The sequence below is a fragment of the Cervus elaphus genome, chromosome X, assembly GCF_910594005.1.
Source record: "Cervus elaphus chromosome X, mCerEla1.1, whole genome shotgun sequence".
In the NCBI taxonomy this organism is placed as follows: Eukaryota; Metazoa; Chordata; class Mammalia; order Artiodactyla; family Cervidae; genus Cervus; species Cervus elaphus.
In genome coordinates this window covers 84,057,573-84,081,071 of record NC_057848.1, presented here as the reverse complement: position 1 = coordinate 84,081,071, position 23,499 = coordinate 84,057,573, and the positions used below count along the sequence as shown (strand labels likewise).

The following is a 23,499-nucleotide window of genomic DNA, read 5'->3' as shown; positions in this document are numbered from 1 at the left end:
TAAATTCACCCATTCCAGTCCATCTTCGTTCGCTGATTCCTAGGATGTCGACTTTCACTCTTGCCATCTCCTGTTTGATCATTTCCTATTTGCCTTGATTCATGGACCTAACATTCCAGGTTCCTATGCAATATTGCTCTTTACAGCATTGGACCTTGCTTCTATCATCAGTCTCATCCACACCTGGGTTTTGTTTTTCCTTTGACTCCATCCCTTCATTCTTTCTGGAGTTATTTCTCCACTGATCTCCAGTAGCATACTGGGCACCTACCGACCTGGGGAGTTCACCTTTCAGTGTCCTATCTTTTTGCCTTTTCATACTATTCATGGGGTTCTCAAGGCAAGAATATTGAAGTGGTTTGCTGTCCCCTTCTCCAGTGGGCCACATTCTGTCAGACCTCTCCACCACGATCCGTCCACCTTGGGTGGCTCCACATGGCATGGCTTAGTGTCATTGAGTTAGACAACCTGTGGTCCATGTGATCAGATTGGCTAGTTGTGATCATTGTTTCAGTCTGTCCACCTTCTGATGTCTTCTCTCAGCACCTACTGTCTTACTTGGATTTCTCTTACCTTGAATGTGGAGTTTCTCTTCATATCTTCACCGAGCAAAGTGCAGCTGCTGCTCCTTACCTTGAATGTGGGGTAGCTCCTCTCGGCCGTAGCCCCTGAGCTTGGGCATGGGGTAGCTCCTCTCAGCCCACCCCTGACCTTGGGGGTGGGGTAACTCTTCCCGGCCACTCCTTGGACATGGGGTAGCTCCCCTTGGCCTCTCCTGCGCCGTCGCATAGCAGCCACTCCTGCACCAGTGTGTAGGATTAATTTCCAAAATATACAAGCATCTCATACAACTCAATGCTGGAAAAACAAACAACCCAGTCAAAAAGTGAGAGAAAGACTTAAACAAACATTTCACTAAAGATAACATGCAGATGGCTAACAAACACATGAAAAGATGCTCAACATCACTCATTATTAGAGAAATGCAAATCCAAACTACAATGGGCTATCACCTCACATGAGTCAGAATGGCCATTATCAAAAAGTCTACAAACAAATGCTGGAGAGGGTGTGGAGCAACGGGAATACTCTTGCACTGTTGATGGAAATGTAAAGTAATACAGCCACTATGGAAGGCGGCAGGAGACTCATTAAAAAACTAGGAATAAAACCACCATATGACACAACAATCCCACTCCTAGGCATATATCCTGAGGAAACCTAAATTGAAAAAGACACATGTACCCCACTGTTCAATGCAGCACTATTTACAATAGCTAGAACATGGAAGCAATGTAGATGTCCATCAACAAATAAAGAAGTTGTGGTACATATACACAATGGAATATTACTCAGTCATAAAAAGGAACACATCTGAGTCAGTTCTGATGAGGTGGATGAACCTAGAACCTATCATACAGACTGAAGTGAGTCAGAAAGAGAAAGATAAATATCGTATTCTAATGCATGTATATGGATCTAGGAAAATGGTACCAAAGAATTTATTTACAGGGCAGCAATGGAGAAACAGACATAGAGAATAGACTTATGGACATGGGGAGAGGGGAGGAAAGGGTGAAATGTATGGAAAGAGTAACATGGAAACTTACATTACCATATGTAAATAAGATAGCCAACGGGAATTTGCTATATGGCTCAGGAAACTCAAACAGGGGCTCTGTATCAGTCTAGAGGTGGGGGGATGCTGGGGGGGGGGGGATGGGAGGGAGGTTCAAAAGGGAGGGGATGTGTGTATCCCTATGGCTGATTCATGTTGAGCTTTGACAGAAAACAGCAAAATCCTATAAAGCAATTATCCTTCAATAAAAAATAAGTTTAAATAAAAGCAGGACATCACTTTGCAAACAAGGTCTATATAGTCAAAGGTATAGTTTTTCCAGTAGTCGTGTATGGATGTGCGAACTGGACCATAAAGAATTGCAAGTGGTGAAGAACTGATGCTTTCCAATTGTGGTGCTGGAGAAGACTCTTGAGAGTCCCTTGGACAGCAAGGAGATAAAACCAGTCAATATGGAAAATTAACCCTGGATAATGGAAATTAACCCTGAATATTCATTGGAAGGACTGATTCTGAAGCTTCACTACTTTGACCACCTGATGTGAAGAGCCAACTCGTTGGAAAAGATCCTGATACTGGGAAATACTGAAGGCAAAAGGAGAAGAGGGTGGCAGCAGATGAGATGGTTAGATACCATCATTGACTCAATGAACATGAATTTGAACAAACTCCAGGAGATAGTGAAGGACAGGGAAGCCTGGCGTGCTGCAGTCCATGGAGTTACACAGAGTTGGACATGACTTAGTGACTGAACAACAACAAAAACAACAATTGCTATAGTAAATAAAAGACTTTGTGATATGAAAATGTAAATAAGAGATGTCTACCTATAATGACAACCAGTTTTGAAAGAAAGTTTGAGGAAGACAGGAGAAAAATTGAAATATATGCTGAGAACAACAAAAACAATAGGAATCAGCTAAAATGAATGCTGAAGTGAAGAAGTGAAAGTCACTTAGTCGTGTCCGACTCCTTGCGACCTTATGGACTATACAGTCCATGGAATTCTCCAGGCCAGAATTCTGGAGTGTGTAGCCTTTTCCTTCTCCAGGGGATCTTCCCAACCCAAGGATCAAACCCAGGTCTCCCACATTGCCGGCAGATTCTTTACCAGTTGAGCCACAAGGGAAGTTCAAAAAAAAAAATAAAAGTTGAGGAAAGTGTTTTAAAATTGATTCAAAGGTTCTTTCTTTCTTGACCTTTAACCTAAATTGTATGATGTTGCAAGGGAGCAACTGGGGAAGCTCTTTCTCATATCCTCTAATCTTCACCAATCTCTTCAATCACAAGTATGTTGGAGTCCTTCCCTAAGTTGGTATGTAAGCAACTTAGGAGTTAAGAAGGCGAGTAGGATGAAGATCCAGGGATTTCCTATATATGTGGAATGAGATACATAGCATAATTTCAAAATAAATGAAATTTCAAAAAATCAGATTACAGTGTGAAACTATCTCCTGCCAAATTTGCAGTGAAATATTTTTAAGGACTTGAGGGAAGAAATTAATTCTTGTATTTAATTGCTATGGATATTTATCATAAAAAGAAAGGGATGCAAAACCTGAAGGTAGCATTGTGGCCCTCAGGATCACAGAACTTTAGAGATAAAAGTTGGTTTGCTTTCATCCAGTCTTCTCATCTTCTCATTCCCCAGATGAGTAAACTGAGATCCAGAAATGTTGCCATAAAATCAGATGGCAATCCTTCATAGGATGAGTTTTTGCCTTTGAATTGCTTCTTCCTTTTAGGATTGTTTTAGAGGAGTCAGGGTCCCAGTGGAAAGTGAATACTGATAAACAAACCAGAGTCTGTATTTCTGGCAATGGCTTGGATGTTAACTGATTACAATTTTTAAAAAGAAAGACAGAAAAAAAAAAAGAAAACTCCTTTATGGAAGTTTTTAGACAGCCCTATTGAAATTTAAGGAAAATAGGTTTAGTGGTTTGAGATTTCACTGTTGTATCTGTTCTGTTCTTATTATATCTTCATTTTGAGTCTGTTGGTATTAGACTTCAGAACTATTGATGATATGCTGCCTACTCCATCACAAGTCACAGCAAAAGCTCTTAAGATGAAAGACTGTCTTTAATAATGTAAGTTCTCAATACTGAACTTTTAGTGTCCCATGCACAGTTATTTTGAATTTACAAAATGACACTAGTTGGTCCTATTAGCAAATTCTGTTATGCCAGTAGCTCAGTATTCTCACTTTGCTTTTTCTGACATGTAGCTGAGGGGGTTAAGAATGTTTGAAACAGGAGATCTGGAAAACTATCACCAGTACAAGTGATGGAGAATGAAAGGATAGGCTTAGAAGTTTTTAGAAACAATATTATGTTATCACTGGAGTTGCTCTCTATTCAATTATTAAATAAGAAATTTTATATATAGCATATAGATACCCATAGTGTGTACTTGTGCATATGTGAATATACATTTTATCTTGTGTTTGAAGACAAACAGTGACATTTATTACTGAGTGATATGTAAGACTGAAAGTGAAAGTGTTAGTTGCTCAGTCATGTCTGACTCTAGCCCACCAGGCTCCTTTATCCATGGGATTCTCCAAGCAAGAATACTGGAGTGGGTTGCCATTCCCTTTTCCAGGGTATCTTTCTGACCCAGGAATCAAACCCAGGTCTCCTGCATTGTAGGCGAATTCTTTACCATCTGAGCTTCCAGGGAAGCCCAAGGGATCTATAAAATCATTTGCCTTTACTGTCCAATCTCTCTACAGCAGAAGACACAACAAAAAAAGTCCTTGAAAAGGATTATATTATAGTTAACAGCCTGATAACGTTTGGTAGAGTCCAGCTGCCCAACCCAATTTCAGGTGTATATAGATCAGGAATGATCCATCTAGATATGTAGTAAATTATGATGAACAGTAATAGTTTATTAAGATGGAAAATACAGATATATCAAGATTAATAGACCCTTTGTTCCTTTTTCAAAAGCATTGTAGAGGAAAATAAGAGTGGTTCCTATGATCTTACTCTTCTATACACACCATTGTTGAATGAAAATCATTTAGAGATTAAAAACAGTGCCTATCTCCTGAAAGTATGTTGGAAGCATGTCATCAATTCTTATAGTGGGGATAAAATTTCCTATTTGTACATGGAGAAAGGAGATAAATAAAATGTTGCATAAATATTAAATGATAATCTGCCTCAGCAGCATATTAACATAATGATTTATGGCCATCATGTGCTCATCCTAAGGGTTCCTGGCAAAGGGGAACAACAGGATCTATTTCACAAAATTCAGAGTTTACATTTCTCTGACTGATACTGAAATTCTAGTATGTGTGGTTCTCCAGAGAGTTGGATATTTTAACCATAAAAAGTTATCTCTACAAACTCTCATACCTTTTCAAAAGCTGCTTTTTAATTGCACATTTTTCATAAGATGACAAATTAAAATTGAAGGGGCTGGCATATAAGATGTGTAATTTCTACATGGATTTTGTACACATAAGATGTGTATATACTAGATGTATCTTGTAAATATCCTCATAATTACAAGACTTGTCTTTGAAAACCAAATATTAGACAGATTCCCCATAAATATGACTCAGTAGGTGGTGGAAATATGATATTGGTAAATGAATTTTAAAATAAATATGTAATAAAGATATGAACTGTTTTGTTTTTCAAGCACTGTACATTTGTCAAAAACATTTGGAAATATTTCCCAAAGAAGACTTATAAAATGATTGAAGGGTTTTGGGAAAAGGCATCACTTGCTGATCATTCTTGCCTAACCCAAGTTCCAGCCTGCAGTTGGGTGGAGAGTTATAATCAGCCTCCTATCAGATTGTGTGTCATAATGAGAGCTCAGTGCATCACTGGAAATGCAGAGCTGCATTTCCTCCTCATATGACAACAAGATAACAATGCAATCAGAGCTTCTCAAACTCTTTGCAAAAAGAAAAGCTTAAATAGAAAACAGCAGCAACAACAGGTGGCATGGATTCCAAAATGGGCTTGCACCCAATAGGAGAAACAACACTGATTAATGAGCATAGCTACAGGGCCTGGTACCAAGCCAGATTCAAATCCCTCTGGTTTTAGAAGAGACTTTAATATTTTATCATCTTATGAAATGGAAGTGAATTAGATGTTGATAACTGGAAGAACTGTTCATTTTATTTTATTTTATTTCTTTTTGCCTGAGTCTAACAACCCCAGGTCCAAGAAGCAGCAGCTTCGTGGGTGCAGGAGGGCCGAGAGGAGCTACTCCACGTTCAAGGTCAGGAAGGGCGGCCATGAGGAGATACCCCTCATCCAAGGTAAGGAGCAGCAGCTGCGCTTTGCTGGAGCAGCCATGAAGAGATACCCCAGGTCCAGGGTAAGAGAAACCTAAGCAAGACGATAGGTGTTGCGAGAGGGCATCAATGGGCAGACACACTGAAATCATAATCACAGAAAACTAGCCAATCTGATCACAGGACCACAGTCTTGTCTAACTCAATGATACTAAGCCATGCCGTGTGGGGCCAACCAAGACGGATGGGTCATGGTGGAGAAGACTGAGAAAATGTGGTCCACTGGAGAAGGGAATGGCAAACCACTTCAGTATTCTTGCCTTGAGAACCCCACGAACAGTATGAAAAGGCAAAATGATAGGACACTGAAAGAGGAACTCCCCACGTCTGTAGATGCCCAATATGCAACTGGAGATCAGTGGAGAAATAACTCCAGAAAGAATGAAGGGATGGAGCCAATGCAAAAACAATACCCAGTTGTGGATGTGACTGGAGATAGAAGCAAGGTCCGATGCTGTAAAGAGCAATATTGCATAGGAGCATGGAATGTTAGTTCCATGAATCAAGGCAAACTGGAAGTGGTCAAACAGGAGATGGCAAGAGTGAACGTCGACATTCTAGGAATCAGCTAATTAAAATGGACTGGAATGAGTGAATTTAACTCAGATGACCATTATATCTACTAGTATGGGCAGGAATCCCTTAGAAGAAACGGAGTAGCCATCATGGTCAACAAAAGAGTCCAAAATGCAGTACTTGGATGCAATCTCAAAAATGACAGAATGGTCTCTTTTCATTTCCAAGGCAAACCATTCATTATCACAGTATACCAAGTTCATGCCCCAACCAGTAATGCTGGAGAAGCTGAAGTTGAACGGTCCTCTGAAGACCTACAAGACCTTTCAGAACTAACACCCAAAAAAGATGTCCTTTTCATTATAGGGGACTGGAATGCAAAAGTAGGAAGTCAAGAAATACCTGGAGTAACAGGCAAATTTGGCCTTGGAGTACTGAATGAAGTAGGACAAAGGCTAATAGAGTGTTTGCAAAAGAACGCACTGTTCATAGCAAACACCCTCTTCCAACAACACAAAAGAAGACTCCACATGGACATCATCAGATGGTCAACACTGAAATCAGATTGATTCTATTTCTTACAGCCAAAGATGGAGAAGCTCTATACAGTCAGCAAAAACAAGACCGGGAAGTGATGGTGGCTCAGATCATGAACTCCTTATTGCCAAATTCAGACTTAAATTGAAGAAAGTGGGGAAAACCACTAGACCATTCAGGTATGACCTAAATCAAATCCCTTATTACTATACAGTGGAAATGAGAAATAGATTTAAGGGACTAGATCTGATAGAGTGCCTGATGAACTATGGACAGAGGTTCAAGACATTGTACAGGAGACAGGAATTAAGACCATCCACAAGAAAATGAAATGCAAAAAGGCAAAATGGTGGTCTGAGGAGGCCTTACAAACAGCTGTGAAAAGAAGAGAAGCAAAAAGCAAAGGAGAAAAGGAAAGATATTCCCATTTGAATGCAGAGTTCCAACGAACAGCAAGAAGAGATCAGAAAGCCTTCCTCAGCGATCAATGCAAAGAAGTAGAGGAAAACAATAGAAGGGGGAAGACTACAGATCTCTTCAAGAAAATTAGAGATACCATGGGAACATTTCATGCAAAGATGGGCTCAGTAAAGGACAGAAATGCTATGGACCTAAGAGAAGCAGAAGATATTAAGAAGAAGTGGCAAGAATACACAGAAGAACTGTACAAAAAAGATGTTCATGACCCAATTAATCACGATGGTTGATCACTCACCAAGAGCCAGACCTCCTGGAAAGTGAAGTCAAGTGGGCCTTAGAAAGCATCACTACAAACAAAACTAGTGGAGTTGATGAAATTCCAGTTGAACTATTTCAAATCCTGAAAGATGATGCTGTAAAATACGCCAGCAAATTTGGAAAGCTCAGTAGTGGCCACAGGACTGGAAAAAGTCAGTTTTCATTCCAATCCCAAAGAAAGGCAATGCCAAAGAATGCTCAAACTACCGCACAACTGCACTCATCTCACACACTAGTAAAGTAATGCTCAAAATTCTATAAGCCAGGCTTCAGCAACATGTGAACCATGAACTTCCAGATGTTCAAGCTGGTTTTAGAAAAGGCTAAAAGAATAGAAAAAGGCTAGAGGAACCAGAGATCAAACTGCCAACATCCGCTGGATCATTGAAAAAGCAAGAGAGTTCCAGAAAAACATCTATTTTTGCTTTATTGACTATGCCAAAGCCTTGATTGTGTAGATCACAATAAACTGTGGGAAATTCTGAGAAAGATGGTGTGAGGCTGTCACGGCTAACGCCATGACAGGCAGCCTAGATTAGGAGTAGGCCTGGTTTACCGGGGTAACATAATTATCAGGCCTCCTGGAGCTAGCCAATCAACATATGCCTAGCAAGAAAAAGGGAACCTATCAGGGGAAAGCTGAAAGCCCCACGTTGGGCCAACAAAAATTGCCTTGCAACTGTGTAACCAATCCACTTGCGCCAACTACCCGCTGTGTAATCAATCCGCTTGCGCCAACTACCTGCTGCTTTTTTTGACCTAATAAATACCCGAGAGAACTGGGGCTCGGGGCCTTTTCATCCTCACACCCTTGGTGAGGGTGGGAGGCCCTGGCTCAAGTCAGTAATAAATTCCCCTATTGCAAGTTGCATTGTTTTGAGGAGTCTTCTTTCCCGACCGGGGACTCTGACTATGGGCAGAACATTTGGGGGCTCATCCGGGATCCCTTGACTGGGGAAGAACGCTCTTTGGAACAAAGAGGAAAAAGGACAGGTAATAGCACTGGTGCTCAGGCAGGTCTGGAAAAGTCCAGTGTAAATCCGAGGCCCTGTTAAAAGGCAGAAAGGTGTCTGGTGTGAGGGAAAGCTTTCCATGAGGGAACGGATTGGCCGTTCCGGCCGGTGTGAGGCTGAGGCCAGTGAGCACACTGGAAGGCAGCCGGCTCTGTGGGAAGGAGACCTCCTCTCCTAAGCCCAAATCTGGGGAACAATGGACGCCATTCAGTAAGGTGACCCTTGTTCCAGAGGATAGGGAGACTCAGGGGGTCCTGCCCCCCAGTTCTGTGTTGCCAGCCGATGTGTGTCTGTCTATGTGTTTTTCTACGCCCTTTCTGCATCTGTATAACTGCTGGCATTGTCTCCTGTCTCGTTGTTCTTTGGTGTGTTCTTGTCTACTTCCTCCTATAAAGGCTTGGAGCCTCATTTCTGTTTCTGAGAGTTTCAGTGAACAGGCAGACAGTTGTCGGGGCAACTGACGAGTCCCAGCCAGGGCTACTCCCTGGCGGATTCTGAAGGCCTCCCAACAAGTCAGCCCCAGTAACGGGAGCCCGAGAAGGTGAAACTCTTTTCTTTTTTTCTCGTATTCTAAACCGAGAATCTGGCCAAATAAAAACCCATCTGTGTGGGCACGGGACAGGAACTTAAGAGCCGATAGGGCGCCTGCCACTGGAAGACTCCCGTGAAAGGATAAGGGGGTCACGGAATGGGCTAGAAACCCTTAGGGTGCCCGCCCCCAACAAGAAAACTTCCGCGCAACGACTAAGGCACTCAAATAGTTCCACGAAGCATACCACAAGCCCAACCTCCTGGCCGCCACCACTCCCGATAGGATTTTTTGGTGGTAATTCTCGGTGACTTTCTTCTGACTCTCGCTATGGGGCAAGGAGAATCCACCCCTCTCTCTCTCATGACTGATCATTTCTCAGATGTCAGGGCTAGAGCGTATGATCTGTCGCTGCTGGTTACAAAGAGTAAATTAATAATCTTTTGTTCTGCAGAGTGGCCCGCCTTCCAAGTTGGATGGCCTCCAGAGGGAACTTTTCAACCTTCTATTATTCGGGCAGTGAAAGAGAAAGTTATGGCTCCTGATCCCTGGGGCCACCCGAGCCAAGTCCCATATGTTATGGTCTTGCAAGATCTAGTAGAAGATCTGCCCAAGTGGTTAAAACCTTTTGTTCACAAACTCCCTGATTCTCCTAATGTACAAGCCCTGGTTATGGAAACCCCCACTCCCCCAGAGGAAGCCAAGAAGAATAAGGGCCCAAAACCGGTCTTGCAGGAATCCTCGTACTGGAACCTGATTGACTTGGAGACGGAAATTAGGCCCCCACCATATGCCCCTCCTCCGTTGCAGGTTCTCCCGGGGGGAAGAGCGCCCCCCCCCCCAATGAATCAGAAGGGATAAGGGAACCCCGACCCCAGAGAAGAAATAGAGGAAATAGGGGTGAGCAAGATCATGGGGACCCAGAGTTACCTTCATCTACTGTACAGGCACTCCCCGTCCGGGTGGGACCAGCTAACCCGGACAGAGAATGAACCTATCAGTACTGGCCCTTTTCCACGAATGATCTGTATAATTGGAAAACCCAAAATCCTCCTTTTTCGGAGAAACCCCAAGGCCTCATTAACCCCTTAGATTCCATTTTGTTCACTCACAACCCCACCTGAGATGACTGTCAGCAGCTGTTGCAGGTGCTCTTCACCACGGAAGAATGGGAGCGAATCCTGGCAGAGGCACAGAAACAGGTCCTGGGGGTCGACGGGAGACCAACCGCCTAGCCTCATCTCGTAGACGAGGGGTTTCCTCTGTTGCAGCCTAACTGGGATTTTGAGCGAGTGGAAGGTAGGGAGCGTCTCCGAGTGTACCGCCAGACTCTAATGGCTGGCCTGCGGGCCGCAGCTAGGAAGCCAACAAATTTGGCGAAGATAAATTTAGTAAGGCAAGAGCCCACTGAGAGCCTGTCAGCCTTCCTAGAGAGGCTAATGGAAGCCTTTAGGCAATACACACCTATGGACCCCCAGGCTGAGAAATCACGCGCTGCAGTTCTACTAGTGTTTGTGAATCAGGCAGACCCAGATATTAGGAAGAAATTACAGAAGATAGAGGGGTTAGGAGAACAGACAATACAAGACTTACTGAAAGCAGCTGAAAAGGTATTTAATAATAGGGAGACCCCAGAAGAAAGGGAGGAACGACTTTGTCGGGAGAAAAAGAGAGACCAAAAAGGCAGGCCCTAAAGAAAGATCAGTGTGCTTACTGCAAAGAATGGGGGCACTGGAAAAATGAGTGCCCTAAGAGGGACCCGAAGAGAGGAACAACCCAGAGAGAGAGAATTTCCCCTGGAACTCGAGTTCTATATGCAGGGGAAGACAGTGGCTAGGGGAGTCAAGACTCGGCACCCCTCCCCGAGTCCTGGGTAACCATACATGTGGAGGGAAACCCGTTGGCTTCATGATGGACACTGGCGCCCAACACTCTGTTTTAAATCAAAAACTGGGACCAATGTCTAAGAAAACCAGCTTGGTGCAGAGAGCCACAGGGACAAAAAAGATATTGTTGGGCCATGGAACAGAAAGTAAATCTGGGGACCCACCAGGTGTCCCATTCGTTTTTGGTGATACCAGAATGCCCAGCCCCTCTACTTGGACGGGACTTGTTGACTAAAGTTAATGCTCAGATCCATTTTGGCCCTGGGGGAATGTCAGTCACAGATGGACTTGGACAGCCGATACATGTCTTGTCTCTAGCTTTAAGAGATGAATACAGACTTTTTGTGCCTAAGCCTTCAGAGGTTATGGCACCAGATATACAACCGTGGGTCCACAAATACCCGTTGGCATGGGCAGAAATAACAGGAATGGGACTGGCTAAACAGAGACATCCGGTCGTCATTGAACTAAAAGCCTAGGCGACTCCTGTGAGGGTGGGGCAATACCCTATGAGCCAGGAGGCTCGGCGGGGGATCACTCCCCACATTCGACGGCTCATGGATGCCGGAATTCTCAAGTGGTGCCAATCCCCTTGGAACACCCCCTTACTACCGATGAAGAAGCCAGGGAGTACGGATTACAGACCTGTCCAGGACCTACAAGAAGTCAACAAGCGGGTGAGTGACACACACCCTACTGTCCCCAACCCGTATACCCTCCTGAGCAGTCTGCTGCCTGAGTACACTTGGTACACTGTGTTGGACTTGAAAGATGCTTTTTTTAGCCTACCCCTGGCGGCCCAGAGCCAGGAGATATTTGCCTTTGAGTGGACTGAGGGGAAAGGCCAACCGGTAGTACAACTAACTTGGACCCGCCTCCCACAAGGGTTCAAAAACTCCCCTACCTTGTTTAATGAGGCTTTGAGTGAGGAATTCTATGAATATTGGACTCGCCACCCAGAGGTCATCCTGCTGCAATATGTGGATGACCTTATGTTGGCTGGAACCACAGAGGAGGCATGCAGCCGTGCCACCGGTGACCTCTTACAGACTCTAGGCACCTTGGGATATCATGCTAGCGCAAAGAAGGCGCAAATATCCCGGCAAGAGGTCACCTATTTGGGGTATAAGATCAGGCAGGGGCAAAGGTGGCTAACTCAAGCCATGAAGGAAACAATATTGCAGATACCAGAGCCCAAGACTCTCCGCCAGGTGAGAGAGTTTTTGGGGACTGTTGGATATTGTAGACTGTGGATCATGGGGTTTGCTGAGAAGGCCCAGCCCTTGTATGAAGGAAGTAAAGAGACCCCAAACTGGACTTAGACTGAGCCAATGAAACAGGCTTTCCAGACACTCAGATGGGCCCTACTAAAAGCCCCAGCCCTTGCCCTGCCTAACCCAAATAAGCCATTCCAGCTGTTTGTAGATGAAAAGCAAGGAATAGGAAAGGGGGGTCTTGATGCAACAATGGGGACCATGGAAGCGGCCGGTGGCATACCTTTCAAAATGATTGGACCCGGTGGCCTCTGGGTGGCCCCCTTGCCTCCGCATCATTGCAGCCACTGCCCTCCTCTTCCACAACGCCAACAAGTTGACGTATGGACAGCAACTCTGGGTTTACACCCCCCACGCCATCGAAGGGCTTTTAAAGCAGCCGCCGGGTAAGTGGATCTCCAATGCCCGTTTGACACATTACGAGGCCCTGCTGCTTGATGCCCCACGGGTGCGTTTTCAGACCCCTTGCTTCCTGAATCCTGCCACGCTTCTACCTAACCCAGAAAAGGACCGCCCTCTCCATGATTGCAGTGAGATACTGGCTGAGGCCCTGGCGGCTCGAAAAGACTTAACTGATGTGCCGCTAAACAACAGTGAGCTAGTATGGTTCACTGATGGGAGCAGCTATGTAAAAGATGGACAAAGGAAGGCGGGAGCCTCTATAGTTGATGATTCAGGACAGATAATATGGGCTGAGACACTTCCCCCAAAGACGTCTGCACAAAAAGCAGAGTTGATTGCCCTAATACAGGCTTTGGAACAAGCAAAAGGGAAGAGAGTCACCATTTTTACGGACAGCCGATATGCTTTTAGCACTGTCCATATTCAAGGTCCGATATACCAGGAAAGGGGATTTAGAACAGCGGAGGGAAAAGAAGTCAAGAATTTGCCTGAGATCCGCAGGCTCCTGAAAGCTGTTCAACTGCCCCAGGCAGTAGCAATTGTACATGTCCCCAGTCACCAGAAAGGAGAAGACCCTAGGGCACGGGGCAATCGGGCTGCTGATGCGGCCGCTCGAGAAGCGGCTAGCCGGGACTACGCCACCCCCATATTAGCCGTGGGACTTCCACCTCCTGGTATGGGGACTCTGCTGCCAGTCCCCGACTATTCCCTCCCTGACCTCATTTGGATTAACGAGGATACCACCCTCCAGAAGGATGACAAAGATGGATGGTACCGAGATCAAAACAACAACCTGATATTGCCTGCCATCCTGGGCCATCACCTATGTGAACACCTGCACACAACTACACACTTGGGAGAGAAAAAGACCTTGACACTTCTCCAGACGGCCTGCCTGAGGTTCCCTCCACAAAATGCAACTGTACGAGAGATAATCCAGGCTTGCAAAGCGTGCCAGCTGATGAGCACAGGGAAAAGGCAGCACACTGGAATGAGGTACCGAGGGGAAGAGCCAGGGCAACACTGAGAGATAGATTTCACTGAGGTAAGACCAGGCAAGTATGGGTTGGTTCTGGTAGATACCTTCTTGGGGTGGGTAGAAGCCTTCCCCACTAAGGGAGAGACAGCAACAGTGGTTGCTAAAAAGATCTTAGAAGAGATAGTGCCTAGGTACGGGCTGCCAGTGACTATGGGCTCTGATAACAGACCTGCCTTTGTGAGCCAGATTGTACAAGGGCTGGCCCAAGCTCTGGGGACAAAATGGAAGTTACATTGTGAATATAACCCCCAGAGCTCAAGACAGGTTGAGAGAATGAATCGGACCCTAAAAGAAACTCTGACAAAGTTGGCAATAGAGACTGGCGAGGACTGGGTGACCCTCCTTCCCTTCGTGCTCTTTTGAGCGCATAACACCCCTTATAAGCTGAATCTTACCCCTTTTGAGATTCTGTATGGAAGACCCCCTCCTGTGTGTCCTATATTCAAGGGAAAATGCCTACCACCCCCTACCTTGGAACAATTCCAGCAAACACTGATGGCATTAAGTAAGGTGCATAGCCATGTTTGGAAATTAATTCAAGAGATACACGAGGGAACAAGCAAGGGGACCATCCCCTCACATAATATTGGCCCGGGTGATTGGTTTGGGTAAAACGACACCAATCTAAAGCATTAGAACCTAGATGGAAAGGCCCTTATGTTGTTCTCCTTACCACTCCTACTGCTGTTAAGGTCGACGGGATCGGGCCCTGGGTTCACTGCAATCATGTGCGGAAAGCCACCCCGGAAGAACAGGAGAAGGCGCAAGCAGAATGGGAGGCAAGACCTCACCCGTCAAATCCTTTGAAACTGAAACTCATACGACGGGAGCCCTCTTAACTCTCCTGCTGATAACAGTTTTCATCGGCCCAGGAGCAACCAGCCACAACCCCCATCAGCCAGCTAACCTGCCTTGGATGATCTACAATCCTGAGACTGGAGAAGTGCTTAATTTGAGCTCCAACGTGACCCCCAAAGGGACATGGTGGCCAGTACTGACCTTTGATTTGTGCGTGCTGGCGGCTGACGGTAATGGGTTTGGTCCCCACCAACTAACCAAGTTCTTTGCCCACGGCTCTTTCGGTCTGTTCACCTGTAACTGTGAGCGAAAAGGCCCACAGTACTATGAACAAGTGCCTGTCTATGTTTGCCCGGGGGGAGGAAGGGATCGGAACCAAATTGAAAAATGTGGGGGAGTTGACTCTTTTTATTGCACCACTTGGGGTTGTGAAACCACGGGAACAGTCCATTTCACACCTCCAAGAATCCTTGAACTCCTTGGCTGAAGTAGTGTTACAGAATAGGAGAGGTTTAGATTTGTTGTTTCTGCAACAAGGAAGATTATGTGCAGCACTGGGAAAAGAATGCTGTTTCTATATAGACCATTCAGGGGTGGTACAAAAATCTCTCCAGAAAGTAAGAGAGGGACTAGCCCAGCGGAAGAGAGAATGAGAAGCCCAAAAAGGCTGGTTTGAATCTTGGTTTCAGCGCTCCCCCTGGTTGACCACTTTGATTTCCACCCTCCTGGGTCCACTCATAATATTAATATTGTTACTGACCTTTGGTCCATGCATTTTAAACCGTCTAGTCTCATTTATTAGGGAGCGCCTAAATACCATCCAAATTATGGTATTGAGACAACAGTATCAGTCAATTTCACAGGATGAAGAGAAAGATTCCTCTACAAAAGTACAAAGACAGGGGGGAAATGTGAGGCTGTCATGGCTAACGCCATGACAGGCAGCCTAGATTAGGAGTAGGCCTGGTTTACCGGGGTAACATAATTATCAGGCCTCCTGGAGCTAGCCAATCAACATATGCCTAGCAAGAAAAAGGGAACCTATCAGGGGAAAGCTGAAAGCCCCACGTTGGGCCAACAAAAATTGCCTTGCAACTGTGTAACCAATCCACTTGCGCCAACTACCCGCTGTGTAATCAATCCGCTTGTGCCAACTACCTGCTGCTTTTTTTGACCTAATAAATACCCGAGAGAACTGGGGCTCGGGGCCTTTCATCCTCACACCCTTGGTGAGGGTGGGAGGCCTTGGCTCAAGTCAGTAATAAATTCCCCTATTGCAAGTTGCATTGTTTTGAGGAGTCTTCTTTCCCGACCGGGGACTCGGACTACGGGCAGAACAGATGGGAATACCAGACCACCTGACCTGATTCTTGAGAAACCTATATGCCAATCAGGAAGCAACAGTTAGAACTGGTCATGGAAAAACAGACTGGTTCCAAATAGGATAAGGAGTATGTCAAGGCTGTATATTGTCACCTTGCTTATTTAACTTATATGCAGAGTACATCATGAGAAATGCAGAGCTGGAAGAAGCACAAGCTGTAATCAAGATTGCTGGGAGAAATAATAATGTCAGATATGCAGATGTCACCAGACTTATGGCAGAAAGTGAAAAGAAACTGAAAAGCCTCTTGATGAAAGTGAAAGAGGAGAGTGAAAAAGTTGGCTTAAAGCTCAACATTCAGAAAACTAAGATCATGGCCTCTGGTCCCATCACTTCATGGGAAATAGATGGGGAAATAGTTTAAACAGTGTCAGACTTTATTTTTGGGGGCTCCAAAATCACCGCAGATGGTGATTGCAGCCATGAAATTAAAAGACGCTGACTCCTTGGAAGGAAAGTTATGACCAACCTAGGTAGCATTTTAAAAAGGAGAGACATGTACATCTGTGTCTCTTTTTCTGTTTTGCAAATAAGGTTATTGTTACCATCTTTCTAAATTCCATATATATGTGTTAGTATACTCTATTGGTCTTTATCTTTCTGGCTTACTGGGAAGACCCAGAGAGATCGGGTGGAGACGAAGGTGGGAGGGGGGATCGGGATGGGGATTACATGTAAATCCATGGCTGATTCATGTCAATGTATGACAAAAACCACTACAATATTGTAAAGTAATTAGCCTCCAACTAATAAAAATAAATGGAAAAAATAAATAAAAAGGAGAGATATTAGTTTGCCAACAAAGGTCCATCTAATCAAGGCTATGATTTTTCCAGTGGTCGCGTATGGATGTGAGAGTTGGACTGTGAAGAAAGCTGAGCACCGAAAAATTAATGCTTTTGAACTATAGTGTTGGAGAAGACTTTTGAGAGTCCCTCGGACTGCAAGGAGATCCCACCAGTCCATCCTGAAGGAGATCAGTCCTGGGTGTTCATTGGAAAGACTGATGCTGAAACTGAAACTCCAATACTTTGGCCACCTCATGCGAAGAGTTGACTCATTGGAAAAGACCCTGATGCTGGGAGGGATTGGGGGCAGGTGGAAAAGAGAATGACAGAGGATGAGATGGCTGGATGGCATCACCAACTCGATGTACATGAGTTTGAGTAAACTTCTGGGGTTTGTGATGGACAGGGAGGCCTAACTGCTGCGATTCATGGGGTCACAAAGAGTCAGACATGACTGAGCGACTGAGCTGAACTGAACTGAACTGAACATGAATCTAGAGAGGATAGGTCTTTCTGCCTCACAAAAACAGTTGCTCACTCTAGAACAAGCCTGGAGCACATAAACTTTGCTTGACTGAGAGCACCATGATACAGCTTTCCCAAGGGAGTCTCTTTTTACTTTCTCTTAACCTGAGGGTAATATGCTTTCAAAGTGGCATGCAGATGATCTATCAAAAGATAACTTGAATGTTCCAAAAGTGAAAATTTATCTCAGATTATTAGAATAATTTCTCCAATGAGGGGAATGTATATAAACATCTTTATGTTCCTGAAAAAGACACTGAAAGCTGGGTAACTTGTCTCTGGATCTACTCACAAATTACTTTGAAATTATTTGTAAGTTATTGGCCAATGACCCAACAGTTCAAAAAGAATAAAGCCACAAAAGAATTTAAATTTGATGAATAAGATCAAAAATGAATAGAAGAGGAAAGAGATACAAATCAAACAGAAAAAAAATGGAAAGGATTGATGTGTTTCTGTGTGACCTTGAGGATGTTTTGTAACCTCTCTGCTTTACTTTCCTTATTCCTCATCTGTAAAATGAGGATAAAAACAGTAACTATTTCAGTTTTTTTTTTTAAGATAATTTGCACTTATGTCATATATAGAACATCACAGTCCCTGATACATGCTAAACATTTAATATATATTTAGCAAAAATAATAATCATTAATGAAATGGTACTTACACACCAGGCTTTGTGGTCACTGTAGTGTAATATTTAACATTATTGGAGTAGTAAATGGCAACCCACTCCAGTATTTTTGCCTAGAAAATTCTATGGACAGAGGAGCCTGGCAGGCTACCATCCATGGGGTCACAAAGACTCACAGAGCCAGACAGGTCTTTAATCACTTAATCCTTACAATATTTCTTAAGGTATCTTTAAAGATGAGGAAAATTTTGTAACTTACACAGGGCACACAGGTGGCAAACAGCAAAGCCAAAATTAGCATCCAGATTTTAGTGTTTCTATAACTCATACCTTCTAGATCAAGCTGCATCTACTGTTACCAAACAATTTTCTGTGTCTCTTTTGTGAAAGAAACTGAATCATTCTCAAAAATGTAAAATATAAGATTGTATTTGGTAAATTTCACACATCCTTTTTGTTATACCAAGTGTATTAATTTTCTCTTGGAAGTTAAATTAGGTATGATGAGCTTTGATAATCTCCAGAACATATCTGGAATCTGTTAAACATCATTAGTGCAAGGAAATTAGATAGCACTATAGGGTATCTGTCATTATTCTTATCTACTAGTAATAGTAATGAACTCTAGGTGTTCTAGGAAATAAAAAAGTGTTCATTGGAAGTTTGTATTGAGTACTATTATGTTGGCTGAGAAAACTGACTTCTAAGACTGGCAGAAGCCAAATGAGATTCAAAGGGATAAGAAGCAAAGAATGAAACAGTCATCTTTTAGCTGAAATAATCTGGCCAGGACAGACACCAATATATTCAGTTAACACTACCTCTAAACACCACCACAAGTACCACCAGACATGGTATCAACTTCCCTAAATTAATTATCCATCATTTCAATCTTGTGTTACTCACTTTAGATTCATAAAGTGATTTGTTCATCTGAGTTGGTAGCATCTAATTTGCTGAACCTAGGTTATATATTCATTACCTGACTACTAAGGGAAGAGAAAACCTTTGATTCTGAATGGAAGATGAAATACAATGTCCAATTTGTATATAACCCAGTGAATAGTTGCACAATGGACAGTCAAAAAAGCAACAAGTTTCCACAACATCTATTCAGGTGGATCTGAATCCTTTTTCTTAATGGCCTTCATATTAAACGGTTAGTTATTTTATAAATTACCAGGTTTAATTTAAAAACTGATAATACAACACATTGTACATGCTGCTATTTTTTATGGTTTCCTGGAACTTATTATAAACCAAAGAATATATCTCTTGTACTGGCATATAGATCACAAGATTTTATGCCTAAGACACCCCCAGAAAATAAATCAAAAGATGACATTTTGTGCATGTATGATTCAAACTTCTTTTCCATATGCTTCCATTTTTTTCTTTCCGTGTCATTTGAACAACAATAACAATCTACAATTGGCCTGTATCTTCAAAAGTTGGTATTATTTTATGTTTGTAAAAACATTTAAATTCCATTACTGACAAAACTCAACCTTGTAACCACCTTTTCATCTTTACCATAGTTCATGTTAAGTGGAAAAAATAATCCAAATAATCCATTTGTTGCTATGTTAAATGTTCAGAAAAATTAAAATAATATTCATAGGAAGAATTAAAGTAATTTATTTATAGATATACTGGGACCATAGAATATAGGCAAGTTATATATTACCCACGGACAAAATATTAATTAAATGTTTAAGAAAGATTTAGGTGTCTAGAAACAAAAAAAAAATATTGAAATATGTCCTTTCTCACTGGATTTGAAATGTATGAAATTGTCTAACTCTTACATGACATCGTTTGTTAATAATATGATTGGATTATAAGTGATGGGTCTCCTGAGACCAGCATGGACAACCAAAATGAGTTCTGCTTTAAATAATGAATGGTGACAACAGCAAACTGATTGGCTCACTTTTGCTAATTCACTCATTAAAATAATATCATGCCATATAATTTCATAGGAATTGCAATAAATATTACTTTTATGCTAAGAAGCTTGGAATTATACTACCCACTCAAGTCAAGTCCTGATGGATTTGATTAGTACAAATGAACTTCCAAACTGGCAAAGAGGAATACTGAGGAGAAAGAAGACACTATCATACATTTTTGTATGTGGCTTCATGGTACTACCATTTGCTCTTGCTGTGTCCAGAGCCATGGAGAAGTAAATCTTCAAAGACATTTCAACTTGGCATTTGTATCCAGGATCATTTAAGAGACCCAAGATATACTTGGACATAAAGCTAATGTGCTGGTGTCTCAGCTATTTGTCTGCATTTTTTTTTAATGACAGACATTAAGAAAATAGAGGCATATGGAAACCATCAAAGCATAGTTTTTTTTAGAATATTGCAGACTTACTTTATAATAGAAATTAACCATTCTGCACACATTAATAAGTATTCAAGTAGAATAATAGGAAATATCTTTAGAAAACTGTCTCCCTACAGTATCCTTGATAGAAAAAAACATGCCTAAAGAAAAAAAAATTGTTCTTCACTACATTAGATTCATAAGCATCTGCTCACCAAAGAAACTTCAAGGAGGGAAGATAAACCAATTAAAGAAAATATAGCCATCATAGCTTTTTTGAGTTTATAAGAAAAAAACATCTTGCAAAAGAGGATGATCACTATTTCTTAAAATGCTGAATTATATATTGGGTTGGTCAGGTTCTTCTGTAACTTTTTGGCCAACCCAATATTACTCAAGAGCATTATTTGAACTGAGCTTTCCTGGTGGTAAAGAATGGGCCTATTATTGCAGGAGCTGCAGGTTTGATACCTTGGTCGGTAAGATCCCCTGGAGCAGAAAATGGCCATTCACTCCAGTATTCTTGCCTGAGAAATCCCATGGACAGAGGAGCCTGGCAGGCTACTGTCCACGGGGTTGCAAAAGAGTCAGACATGACTTACTGACTAAACAATAACAAATATGAGAACTATATAACACTTGGTTTAGTTTCATTTATTCTTGACCAATATAGAGTTAAAGTTGACTTTCCCCCAAACATCATATGGAAGTGTATATGATCTCTTAAAACCAGCGTATATAAAGACAAAGGAAGCTACTGCAGCCCACATAGAAGAACCATAAGAATCAAAAAAAGCAAGGAAAGATATATATGATGCATTTGTGATGTATGTATGATAGTAGGAGACAAAAAGCACTTGTTAAGAAAGAGGCTTTTAAATAGCAGGGCTTCGAGGTACCATACAACCAACAGAATTTTTTTTTTTCCTACCTAAGTAGAGCATTATAGACTCCCATTACAGATGCATGTGCATTTTAAAAAGGGCATTGGCAGAACAAATTCATATCAGATGGAAGCTGTACACCTGGCTTTCCTTCTATACGGATTTGTGGAACATGTAACAGAAACATAAAACTATACATAGCTTTAAGAAATGTGGTTGATACACATTTGCAATATATCACAAAGACTGAAATATGAGCAAGTATGGACCAAAAGACAGAAGCATCTTTTAAAGTATCAGATTAATATCAGTCAAGATACAAAGACCTGACTAGTTTGATGGGAAGTATGATGTGGCATTTCACATGCTAGCATTATACTACATTTCACATGCTATCAGGGTTATGCTCAATATCCTTCAAGTTGGCTTCAGCAGTATGTGAATCAAGAATTCCAGATGTACAAGCTGGGTTTCGAAGAGGCAGAGGAACCAGAGATCAAATTGCCAACATTAACTGGATCATGGAGAAAGCAAAGGAGTTCCAAAAAAATATCTACTTCTGCTTCATTGACTATGCTAAAGCCTTTGACTGTGTGGATCACAAATTGTTGAAAAATTTTAAGAGATGGGAGTACCACATCACCTTATCCATCTCCTGAGAAACTTGTAAGTGGATCAAGGAACAACATTTAGAACCTTGTATGGAACAAAAGATTGGTTCAAAATTAGGAAAGGAGTACAAGACTAGGCTGTATATGGTCACCATGTCTATTTAACTTCTACTTAGAGCATGTGCTAAGTCACTTCAGTCTTGCCTGACACTTTGCAACCTTGTGGACTGTAGCCCGCCAGGATCCTCTGTCCATGGGATTCTACATGCAAGAATATTGAACTGGGTTGCCATGCCCACCTCCATGGGATCTTCCAGACCCAGGTATCAAACTCATATCTCTTTCATTTCCTGCATTAGCAGGCATGTTATTTATCACTAATGCCACCTGGGAAGCCCTCTATGCAGAGTACATCCAGCAAAATACTGGCATGGATGAATGACAAGATGGAGTCAAGGTTGCTGGGAGAAATATCAACAACCTCAGATATGCAAACGATACCACTCTAATGGCAGAAAGTGAAGAAGAACTAAAGAGCCTTTTGATGAGCATTAAAGAGGAGAGTGAGAAAAGTGGCTTGAAACTCAACATTAAAATAAATAAATAAATAAAATAAAGCTAAGATCATGGCATTCAGTCCCATTTCTTCATGGCAAATAGAAGGAGAAAAAGTGAAAGCAGTGGCAGATTTTAGCTTCTTGGGCTCCAAAATCACTGTGGACAGAGACTGCAGCAATGAAATTAAAAGATGCTTGCTCTTTGGCAGAAAAACTATGACAAAACTAGACAGCAGAGACATCATTTTGCCAATAAAATTCCTTACAGTCAAAGCTATGGTTTTTCCAGTAATCATACATGGATATGAGAGTTGGACCATAAAAAAGTCTGAGTGTCAAAGAATTGATGCTTTTGAACTGTGGTGCTGAAGAAGACTCGAGAGTCACTTGAACAGCAAGGAGATCAAATGAGTCAATCCTAAAGGAATCAACCCTGAATATTCATTGGAAGGACTGATGCTAAAGATGAAGTTCCAATACTTTGGCCACCTCATGCAAAGAACTGACTCATTGGAAAAGACCCTGATGCTAGGAAGGATTGAGGGAAGGAGGAGAAGGGGTAGCAGTGGGTGAGAAGGTTGGATAGCATCACTGAATCAACATGAATTTGAGCAAACTGGCAGAGATAGTGGAAGACAGAGGAGCTTGGTGTGCTGCAGTTCATGGAGTCACAAAGAGTTGGACATGACTTAGCGACTGAATAATGACAGCAGCAATGATGTGACATGGTGAAACACAGAATGTGAAACTGTGTGATATAGAACCAAGTCTACAAAAAGAAATATACTATCAGAACCATTCATTTATTCATATATCCTTCATGTTTTATTGGCTAATAGCATTATATGTTTTATGTGTATATTACATTTTTAGCTTCTGTACACACTACAGCATGCTCACCAACAAAGGTTTAGTTTCTATCCATCATCATACAATTGACCTCTTTTATCCATTTTACTCTCCCCTCTTCTCCAGCAACCACTATCCTGCTCTGTTTCTATGTGTCTGCTTTGGTTTGGTTCAGTTTGTTCATTTATTTGTTTATTTTTATTCCCTATTTTAAGTGAAATCATATGGTATTTGTTTTTCTCTGTCTAACTTATTTCACTTAGCGTAATACCATCCAAGTCTATATATTTGT

At 42.3% G+C, this 23,499-nt stretch overlaps 1 long non-coding RNA gene across 1 annotated transcript; it reads left to right on the top strand.

The window, feature by feature from the left end:
• The first annotated feature begins 494 nt into the window (after positions 1-494).
• LOC122690178 lies at positions 495-21,732 on the top strand. Its single transcript, XR_006340000.1, has 3 exons — positions 495-507; positions 1,236-1,241; positions 21,590-21,732. It is a non-coding gene; the product is annotated as an uncharacterized LOC122690178 (long non-coding RNA).
• Positions 21,733-23,499: the final 1,767 nt, after the last annotated feature.